The sequence below is a fragment of the Nannospalax galili genome, unplaced genomic scaffold (genome assembly GCF_000622305.1).
Source record: "Nannospalax galili isolate Female #2095 unplaced genomic scaffold, S.galili_v1.0 scaffold1387, whole genome shotgun sequence".
NCBI lineage: Eukaryota > Metazoa > Chordata > Mammalia > Rodentia > Spalacidae > Nannospalax > Nannospalax galili.
This window is the reverse complement of record NW_008355976.1, coordinates 1,558,489-1,568,469: the sequence shown is the minus strand read 5'-3', so window position 1 is coordinate 1,568,469 and position 9,981 is coordinate 1,558,489. Positions and strand designations below refer to the sequence as shown.

Sequence of the window (9,981 nt, the reverse complement as noted above, 5' to 3'; positions counted from 1 at the left end):
TAAAACAGTGTGTGAAACATCATCTTATTCACACAACAGTATGTATCTCGCTAAACCTCTAATAGATCAAATTCAGATCAAGGGCCAGGGCATTTCCGTTACAAAAGAAGACCATAATTTGACCAAATGAATGCTAATACCAAGCAGGCAGGTTCCATAGTTATGAACAAGGCAGTATTTTAGTGCTCCAAACTGAGACTATCAAGCTGCAGATTCATAAAAGCAGAATGCCTCTTCTCTAATAATCATATATAAAGAGACATGATCAATGGGCATTACCCGGGGTGGTACATTGGGCAGTTCCTGGAAGCAGTTGTTCACTTGCTTACCAAATGGACCAAGTAAAACAGTATCAGATTTTGCTATTCTAAAATTCCAAATAAAAATTAATCAATTATTTCCCTCAACTAATCCCTAATTATAATACAATAGTGTGTTTCAGATAAAGGAAATCAATATAAATCTATTGGCAGATACATAGTGAATATATATTATGAGCAAGTAGCTCTACTAAGCAAAGATTAGTTAAAATATCCCCTTATAAGCTCATGTTAATTGATACATTAAAGAATAAAATATTTTTATGATTTTTAAATTTATGCGTATGTGTGTGTTTGTGTGTTTGTATGATTGTATGAGTGTAAGCCACATATCTGTGGGTGCCTGTAGAGACCAGATGAGGGAGTCAGATTCTCCAGAGCAAGAGTTACAGGCAGTTGTGAACAGCCCAACATGGATAGTGGGAACTGAACTCAGGTCCTGTGCAAGAGTAGCAGATGCTCTTAACTGCTACACCATTGCTCCAGCCCCTAAAAATTGTTTTAAAACTTTAATCAAAATGATTGAAGAGTACATAAAATACTAAACACTAAACATGAAAAATTAACTGAATAAGGTTAAATTATTTCAAACTTAACTAAATATCTGAGCTTTGTGATATATCAATATATAATACTGAGTAAAAGACCCACACAGAATAGCATTTTCTATGGATTTGCTTATGTCAAGATGAAAATTAGGGAGATTCAATTATGACAACAGGAGTCAGAATAATAATTGCATGTTGAAGTGGACATGGAGAAGGTAGGGCATTAGGGAGCCTTTGGATAATGTTCTCTTGATTGATATTAAAAGTGATTACCTGTGAACATGTAGAAATCAAACAGATTTTTTGTTTTTTTGTTTTTTTTGCACTTTACTGGATGAATATCAAACTTCAACTAAAATAATTTTAAAATTCTAGTTTTTAGGAAGTAAAGATTCTGATTGTGCAGACCACAATGCTAGTCTTCCGTAACTCCACCTCCCCAACTTTCCTCCTGTTTGGAGTTCCTGGACTTGAAGGGGCTCATTCCTGGATCTCCATCTCTTTCTGCTGTCTCTATTTAACAGCACTATTTGGAAATTCTTTGATTTTGTTTGTGGTCCTCAGTGAGGCAAGTCTCCAAGAGCCCATGTACTATTTCTTGTCTATGCTGCCCACCACTGACATTGGCTTATGCATCTGGACAATGGTGACAGTGCTGGGAATATTTTGGCTCAATGCAGGGAGATCAGCTTCAATGCCTGCTTGTCACAGATGTTCTTCATTCACCTCTTCACGTTCGTGGAGTCATCGGTGCTCCTGGCAATGGCCTTTGACCACTTTGTGGCCATTTCAAACCCCTTGAGATATGCCACCATTCTAACCTACAAGAATTGCACAGATTGGTTTGGCAGTCGTTACCAGGGGGACTGTTCTGAACCCGCTGGTGCTGCTCCTTAAGCATCTGCCCTGCCATAACCTCACACTCCACCATTCCTACTGCTTCCACCCTGACATCATGAAGGTCTCATGCTCAGACAACAAGATCAATAGTGCGTTTGGACTAACTGCAATCATTTCAACTGCCGGAGTGGACTCCATCTTTATCCTGGTATCCTATACCTTGATCATTCGCTCAGTGCTCAGCATCGCCTCACCTGGGGAAAGGAAAAAGGTCTTCAGCACCTGCATTTCCCATATCACCGCAGTGGCCATTTTCTACATCCCCTTGATCAGCTTATCTTTTGTCTACAGATTTGGAAAACACGTCGCACCCTATGTGCCCACTCTCATTGCAAATGTGTACCTGCTCATCCCACCAGTGATGAACCCCATCATCTACAGTGTGAAAACAGCAGATTCAGAAAGCTATTCTCAGACTTCTATGTTGCAAAGGACCTCATGTCTAACAATCATTAAACCGCAGAAAAATCACCACACTTAGAGTTTTAACCCAATCAATATTAGAGTTACACAAATCTACATATAATCCAAACAAACATCTCCAAAATAACAGTTATCTCTCCTAAAGCAATATTTTCTATCCGCAGAGTATCTTTGCAGATTCTCAGCTCCCTAGTTTATATTTGATTTTAGCTATAAGGCTTAGAAATACACTACCCCGTTCTAATAGATAATTACTCATGGCTTCTGTCCTATTTGTGATTTTTTAAAAAAACACTTGCTTTTAACTAATTTTTAAATATTGAACTCTAATGAAATTTAAAAGTAGAAATAAATATCTTTTCCAGGTTTATTTCTCATATACAAACCAAATTACATAGCAATTCCTACCTATGGTAAATTCTTCCATAATTTAACCTCAACTTTCTCACATACTCTGAAGCCTAAGAAAACTCTCATAGGTGTTTGCACCTTTACTATAACGTGCTCCACTTCCACTTTTCACACACTCTCTGCCTTAAAATTTTACTTTTTTAATACATTTTGAACATCTTATTCATTGAATTCTTTGTATTTTCTCCAGTGATGTTTGACATCTTCTCATCACTAGCCTTTCCTAGTATTTGCCTTTATCTGGTTGTATACACACACACACACACACATATGCACTAACAATTGAAGTTCTCAGGTGGATATAAATTACGTAAATGAAAATCACCTTGATTTGTAAAGCCACTATAACATCTAGCAGAATACCTTCTGTTCTAGTTTGGATTCTGTTGCTGTGATAAACACCATAAAAAAAATCAACTCGGAGAAGAAAGTTTACTTACAACCTCCAGGTCACAATCCATCACTGAGGAAGTCAGGGCGGAAATCTGGAGACAGAAATTGAAGCAGAGATCATGGGGAATGGGGCTTTTTGGCTTACTGCCTCTGGCCTGTGCTCAGCCTGCCTTCTTACACAACCTAGGACCACCTGCCTAAGGATGGCACTGTCCACAATGAACTAAACCCTCCCACATCAATTAGCAACTAAGAAAATGCCTCACAAACATGACCACAGGCCAGTCCAGTGGGAGAAATGCCTCAGTCAAGGATCCCTCTTCCCAGGTGTGTCAAGTTCACAACTGAAGCTATCTAGTACACCTTCTATGTACCAGACCCTCACTGACAGCCATTGAATTTTATTGTTCCTAATAGACTATCAAATACTCCATTGGAACAATTCTAATGACAATTAATTCCATTCCATGTGTGATGTTGCAGACTTAGAATAGAGGGGTCTAGCCACTACTACCACAGGTGGACATACCTTTCCTGACAGGTTGGCCTTCTGGTTTGTAGGGTTCATAGTTGAGAAAGGCTGATGATGCCTTTTCTCCTCCAACAGCCTGCTCAACACCATTAGATTATTTTAATGCTAGCCATCAGGGTGGAAACTTCTAGATCAGTTCTAGCCTACTTGCATTATATATTATAAGCAAGGTATATAGTGTCTTCCTCTATATGATCTTATCCACTAGTTTTTGTGGGCAACTAGGAAAATGACAAGAGCCTGCATTGCCTGAGGGAGAGGGGGGCCTTCTGAGACCTTCTGACTCTGCTGTGGCAGTATCTCACTCCTGGGACTGGTAACTAGGTTTTACAGGAGCAGCACCACCCAGACACGCAGGGTAGTTCCCTTCAGTCCTCCTTTTGTAGTGTTTCTTTGGGTTACCAGATAGCAGGCTAATATTGTAAATTCCCTAGGTGCTAAAGAAGAAACCTCAGAACTACCTTACACTATCTATTCACCAGTCACTCCTACTTGCGATGGTTTTTATCTATGCTAACACTGAAATTTCTCATCTCCAATTTGTGCTTAGTCTAGTCTTTGGAACTGCAGCTAAGAAACACAATAGTCTTCCAACAAAATCAAAGGTTTCTCTTTGGTCCTTAGGTCTCCAATTTTGTCGCTTTTCTTCTTCCTTTCTTCTTCTTCTTCTTTTTTTTTTTTTTTTCTAGCACCAGAGTTTAGACCTGTGAATTTGTCCTAAAGTCATGGAAGCAAAAATAGTGATGAAACATTCTTTTACAACCCCCAAGGCAAAAAAAAAAAGCCTCTAGGGAAACATATAAATTCAAAACTTACAGATAAGGGTTGACTCTATCACTCATGTCTAAAAGTTTATGAGTTTCCAATCAAAATCAACAGGATATCTCTCTTGAAATGTTATAAAAGAGGATTCCAAGTAATCATCTTCACACTCTTCCTCCATCTACACCCTCCCATAACCCCCACATAGGATTTCATGCATTCTGTCATTTATGTTAAGACCTGAGTCAAGTTACCCAAGATGTCTTTGAATGCAAGTTCATCCACTGGGACCTAGTCACCGTGTCTGGAGTCACTCCCTTAAAGAAGACCAGTTCTCCCTCACACAGCAGTAGTCAGCTGCCAAGAGTTCTTCAGCAGCTGTTGGGGCCTGCTGCCCATTTCCACACGTCTATGATGAGTTTTTGTCTGATTTAGTTTGCATGGGTCTTGTACATGCTGACACCACTGCTGTAAGTTTATATGAGCAAGGTCCCAGGAACCTGTAATATTTTTTCCTTATGGTCATGCACCCCCCTCCCACTCCCGGCTCATATGATCTTTCTGCCCCCTCTTCCACAGTGGTCCCTGAGCCCCGTGTGAGTGAAGTTTAACACAGGAGACCTGTCCGAGGACCCACACTCTGCAGACTCTCATTCTCTGTGTTTTAATCATTGTGGCCCTTTTTGTTCATTGCCCTCTGTTGTCTTTCTTTCAAATGGCAGATGGAAAGAAAGAACAGAATAAACTATTTGAACCTTGAAGGGTAAATCAAAACTTTGCTTTTAAGTAGCCTTTTCTCTAGTGCAACAAACTAAACTCTTCAGGAAGTATCTGAGAAGGCAACTTTTATCAAAGTGCCCAGAACCCCAAGGGAAAATCTAAAGGGTATGCATTTATAGAATCTGCTTCATTTGAAGATGTTAAAGAAGCTTTAAACTTCTGTAGTGAAATGGAAATTGTGGACAGTCCATTTAGACTGAAATTGCAAGGACCCAGAGGATCACCTAATGCAAGAAGTCAGCCATCCAAAACTCTGTAAAAAGTTTACCACTGAAGAGCCTTAAAAATAATCGTTTGATGGCCCTGTTTGTGGAGAACAGTCACTGATTGGGAAACTGTGTCCTCCAAAGGGGTTAGTTTTGTAGACTTTAATAGTGAAGAAGATGCCAAAGCTGCCTAGAAGGACATGAAAGATGATAAAATTGATGGAAACAAGGTTACTGTGAACTGGGCCAGGCCTAAGGGTGAAGATGGTTTGGTGCTCATGGTGAGGGCAGAGGAGGCAAAGACAGAGGAAGAAGAAGATTTGGTGGCAGGGACCAAGGGAGGCTTTGGAGGTCAAGGAGGCAGAAGAGAAGGAGGAGACTTTAAAACACAAGAAAAGAAGTTGAAGTTTGAATAGTTTCTTCGTTCTATTTTCCATAAAATAATTAGAAAACTCTTTAATGGAATTTTAGCTAAATCTTAATTACATATGTAGTAATGAATATATTCTCATTAATAAAAGATATTACAGAAAAGGTCAAATTTCTTCTTTCCATACTCCAGAAAGCCAATTTTCTTTCTACTTTTACAGGTAGCCATTGTATATTGTTGAATTTTATCTTTTTTCTCTGAATTTATACACATATGTGTGGCAAAATAATTTTTTGAAAAAGCAAAATATTTATCATTTTATCATGGAGAATGTAGGAATACAGGATACACATCTCAACATAATAAAGGCCATATACCACAAGCCCACAACCAACATCATCCTAAATGGAGGAAAAATGAAAGCATTCCCATTAAAATCAGACACAAGACAAGGATATCCACTCTCTCCATTCTTGTTCAATATAGTACTTGAAGTCTTAGCTAGAGCAATAAAATAAATAAAAGAGGTAAAGGAAATACAAATGGGAAAGGGAGAAGCCAAAGAATATTTGCAGATGATATGATTCTATGCATAAAAGATACTAAAGGGTTCACCAGAAAAATCCTAGAGCTGATAAATGCATTCAGCAAAGTAACAGGATATAAAATTAACACATAAAAATCAGTAGCCTTCCTGTACACCAACAATAAACATTTATTTGCTAGCTACAAATGTTTTGTTAATATTTTATTTATTATTTTTATTTTATGTGTATGAGTTTATTGTTTGCATGTGTGTAAGTACATCTGTGTCGTGCAATGCCCATGGAGGTCAGAAAAGGGCTTCGGATCCCCTTGAACTGGAGTTATGGACAGTTGTTAACTGTCATGTGGGTGCTGGGAATTGAACCCAGGTCCTCTATAAGAGCAGTCAGTGCCCTTAACCGCTGAGCCATCTCTCTAGCACCATAAATGTTTAATGACTGTAGACAAACATTTTAGCAAGTGCTGTTAAAAACACCATCTGACACCCCATGAGCAATATTACTTTCTAAATAATCTGCTAGAAAATAAAAAGTGATAAAGGTCATCTTTTTTATATTAAACATACAATATACATGGGACTTTTTTTTAAAAGCAAGTGCAATTTTTGCTCTTAGTAACTGTTGCTCAGTTGAAAACAGCCTTTCCTGATACTAGATAAAGATATTGGTAAACAATACAAGATATTTGCTTATGCTAAGAAATAGAAAATCTCACTATAAGAAATGAAACATATTTACAATTTAAAACTGGACATGTTCATTCAATAAACGAATCAATGCATCTTCACTCAAAATGATACCATTTCTAGATCTCTGAGCTGTAGCTAGCTTCAGGCAGGCCTCTGGACAATTTGTAAAAGGCTCATCTGGAGTCTTTTACTCTTACTACTCATTTATTGAGCTATTATTTTTGACACTACCCAGGTTAACATTAAAAGGAAGAGAATAGAAGTAAAACCAATCATAGACTTCTTGTCTATGATAGTATTGTAAGACGATTTCATATTTGTTAGGTCTTTTACCTACTGACTCTCACTTTGGGGCTACTTTTGTGAGTTCACCAAAGACCTCTCAATAAACACTATTGCCTTCTCACAAAGGCTCCTTTGATCTGGATACCATCTAAGATATTCTTAATTATTTTTCTTGCATGCATGTAGTTTTTACACAGGACACAGTTGCGGACCTTCCCAAAAACAGACCTGGAGAGAAACATTGGCCCAATAAATAAAGCAATAATTCCTCTAAGACCACAGCAACCCCTCAGAACCTTTATTGGCTCATTAGTTTTCTCAGAGGGAATCAGTGTATTGTCCTTCCCATTTTTCTCTGAAGGGCACCATTACATCTCCCCAAACTACCAGATCCTTCTTCCTTTGATGAAACAGGAAATGGACTTAACAGGACTTTCTCTAGAGTAGTCTTTTATATACAGCTTGTGATAAGAACATTTAACAGTACCACCCCAAGTTGTGTCACAAGATCCTTCTGTGTTACAAGCCTTTGGCCTCAGAAAACAGAAGAGTTCTTAGAAAACAGAGTTAAGAGAACAAAGGCAAATAGTTCTTGTAAAAAAGTCACCTATCTCCAATGTAATACACTGAGCTAGCTCTGCATTAGGGTGCGTAGAAGGGCATTAAAATGCCAAGATCGCAACAAGAACATTGCACATGTGTTTATTTCTTTTTGGGTTACATTGATTAGTAGGAAAAAAGAAACAATCAACTTTTTTCTTATTCTTTTTATGCCTATGATAACTTCATTATTTTGTGAATAATGCATTCTTATTCTCATCTGATCTATCTTTTGTTGTGGTTATCTGACAGCTCATATCAGAACTGATCATCTGCATAACTAGGGAGGCAATATTCAACACTGCAATGTAGTGACCGATGAAGTATATTGCACTGGACTCATTTTTGCAAAAATTATCACCTAAACCCTCATTCCCCTTTCTGAGAATTTTATAAAAAGCCATATATGGAGATATTTTTTAAAGTTTAAAAACTCATCCAATTTTATGTCTTACAGGGCTTGTACTGAGTTTGATATTGTATAACTGTATTAACTCAACAGCAAATCTAAAAATTTTATAGCCACTTTTGAAAGAGATGTATCTTTATTCTGGAAATTGTTATTGAGTGTGTTAAAGCTATAATGAAACGCTTCTTCTAAAAAATAAAAAAAAAATTTAAAAACCTTAAAAAAAAGCTATGTCAAACATATCTTAGCTCTTGTAGTCTGCAAAACATTTTCTAGGGCTTTTGCTCCCAAATCCAAGTTACCAGTTCCTTGAGTACTAGAAAAACAAAATTTCCAAACTTCATTTCATGGCCTAAAAATATAAGGTAGATTCCTTCAATTTCATTTTGAAATGTAATTTAAATCCCAAAGATGGCAGAACTGAACCCCTTCTCCTCTCACTGACATTCTGGCAGTCTTTTCTATTTGTGCCAGAGAAAAATGAACCAGCCTGTGTATCCAGGTTCCTACAAATCATGTCTAAAATTCACTTTTCTTCTTTGCTGGTTCCAGAGACTGGTGGACTATAGAGGAACATCCCACATAGCTTCTCCATGAGCTGGAATCACTTGGGGGTTGGGGGACATTCCAGAGAACCATATATGTGGGTGAAGCTAGAATCATAGTAATAAAAGCTCCATTAAGGCACAGAAAAGGCATTACCTCATACCCTAGGCGAAAATGGATCATTCAGCCCTATACTATACTCCTTAGGCCCAAAGGGACTTAGCTCAAGTAGACAGTAAAATCAAGAAGCTATGAATGATCAAGAAACAAAATGTGTTCAGGCAAATTAGATTGAAAACTTCTAATAAAAAGACCGCTTACATAATAATGGGAGAGTTAAGGAAACAAATAAGAGGTACTAAGATATCAGGAGATCAGTAAAATTGACAAATCATTGGTAGCCCAGGGACCACAGGGAAAAGAGAGAAACACAGTCAAAACCGTATATTTCCTCTAACCCTGTATTATCCTGCTAATGCCTCTCATTTTATGAATGCAATCTTGGAATCAGCCCACAGTGTGACCTAGGTGAGGCAGTCCATTGACACCAACACTCTAAGGTATCAGGCAAAACGAAAGAGTATTAGAACTGGGGAAGGAAAGGCAGTGGAACATTGAGCCTAACTTTCCAGTCTATCATCTAAGCATACAAATAACATATGCTCAATCTTTGTGAAAAATCTTAATTAACAAGGACAAAAACAAATGTGAAAGCTGCATGCTAGTCTAAAAACAAAGAAAAATAGAGCTAACCCAGGGTCCCTAGACAGTCTACAAGTTCCAAATCAGAAGTAGACATAGATATAAACCTGTTAACTCTAGTTGGCCTTTTAAAAAGAAATCTGGGTAGTTGTAGGAAAAGTAGAGATTTGTTGTAAATAAGGGAAATAAGTATGCTTCCAAGAACAACCTGAAATTCATCAACTAGCAGTTTTCTAGATTATGCCATAACACTAGGAGCCGCAGAAATAATAGACTAGCTACAGTTGCCAGTTACTGTTTTTATTATCAACAGTCCAGGCAGAGGTACCTCATAAAGCCTTTGTCATGGGCCACAGTAAGTTTAATTATATGATAAACACCTTGGCTTATCATGCTATGAACTACCATATCTCAGTTCTAAACCAAGCACTCTCTAGCATGTTTTGAAGGCAATAGGTCATGATTCACAGTCCTCATTGACCATCTGGTTCCTGGCTACTTCTGTTAACTGGGGGATGGTAGAGGGCAAGAGTCGTGTATCTGGCTGATGCACTTCCAGC

The 9,981-nt window shown here is 37.9% G+C and overlaps 1 pseudogene; it reads left to right on the top strand.

Annotated features, from left to right (window-relative positions):
• Positions 1 to 1,280: 1,280 nt before the first annotated feature.
• Positions 1,281 to 2,214, top strand: LOC103750861 (annotated as a pseudogene).
• The last annotated feature ends 7,767 nt before the right edge of the window (positions 2,215 to 9,981 follow it).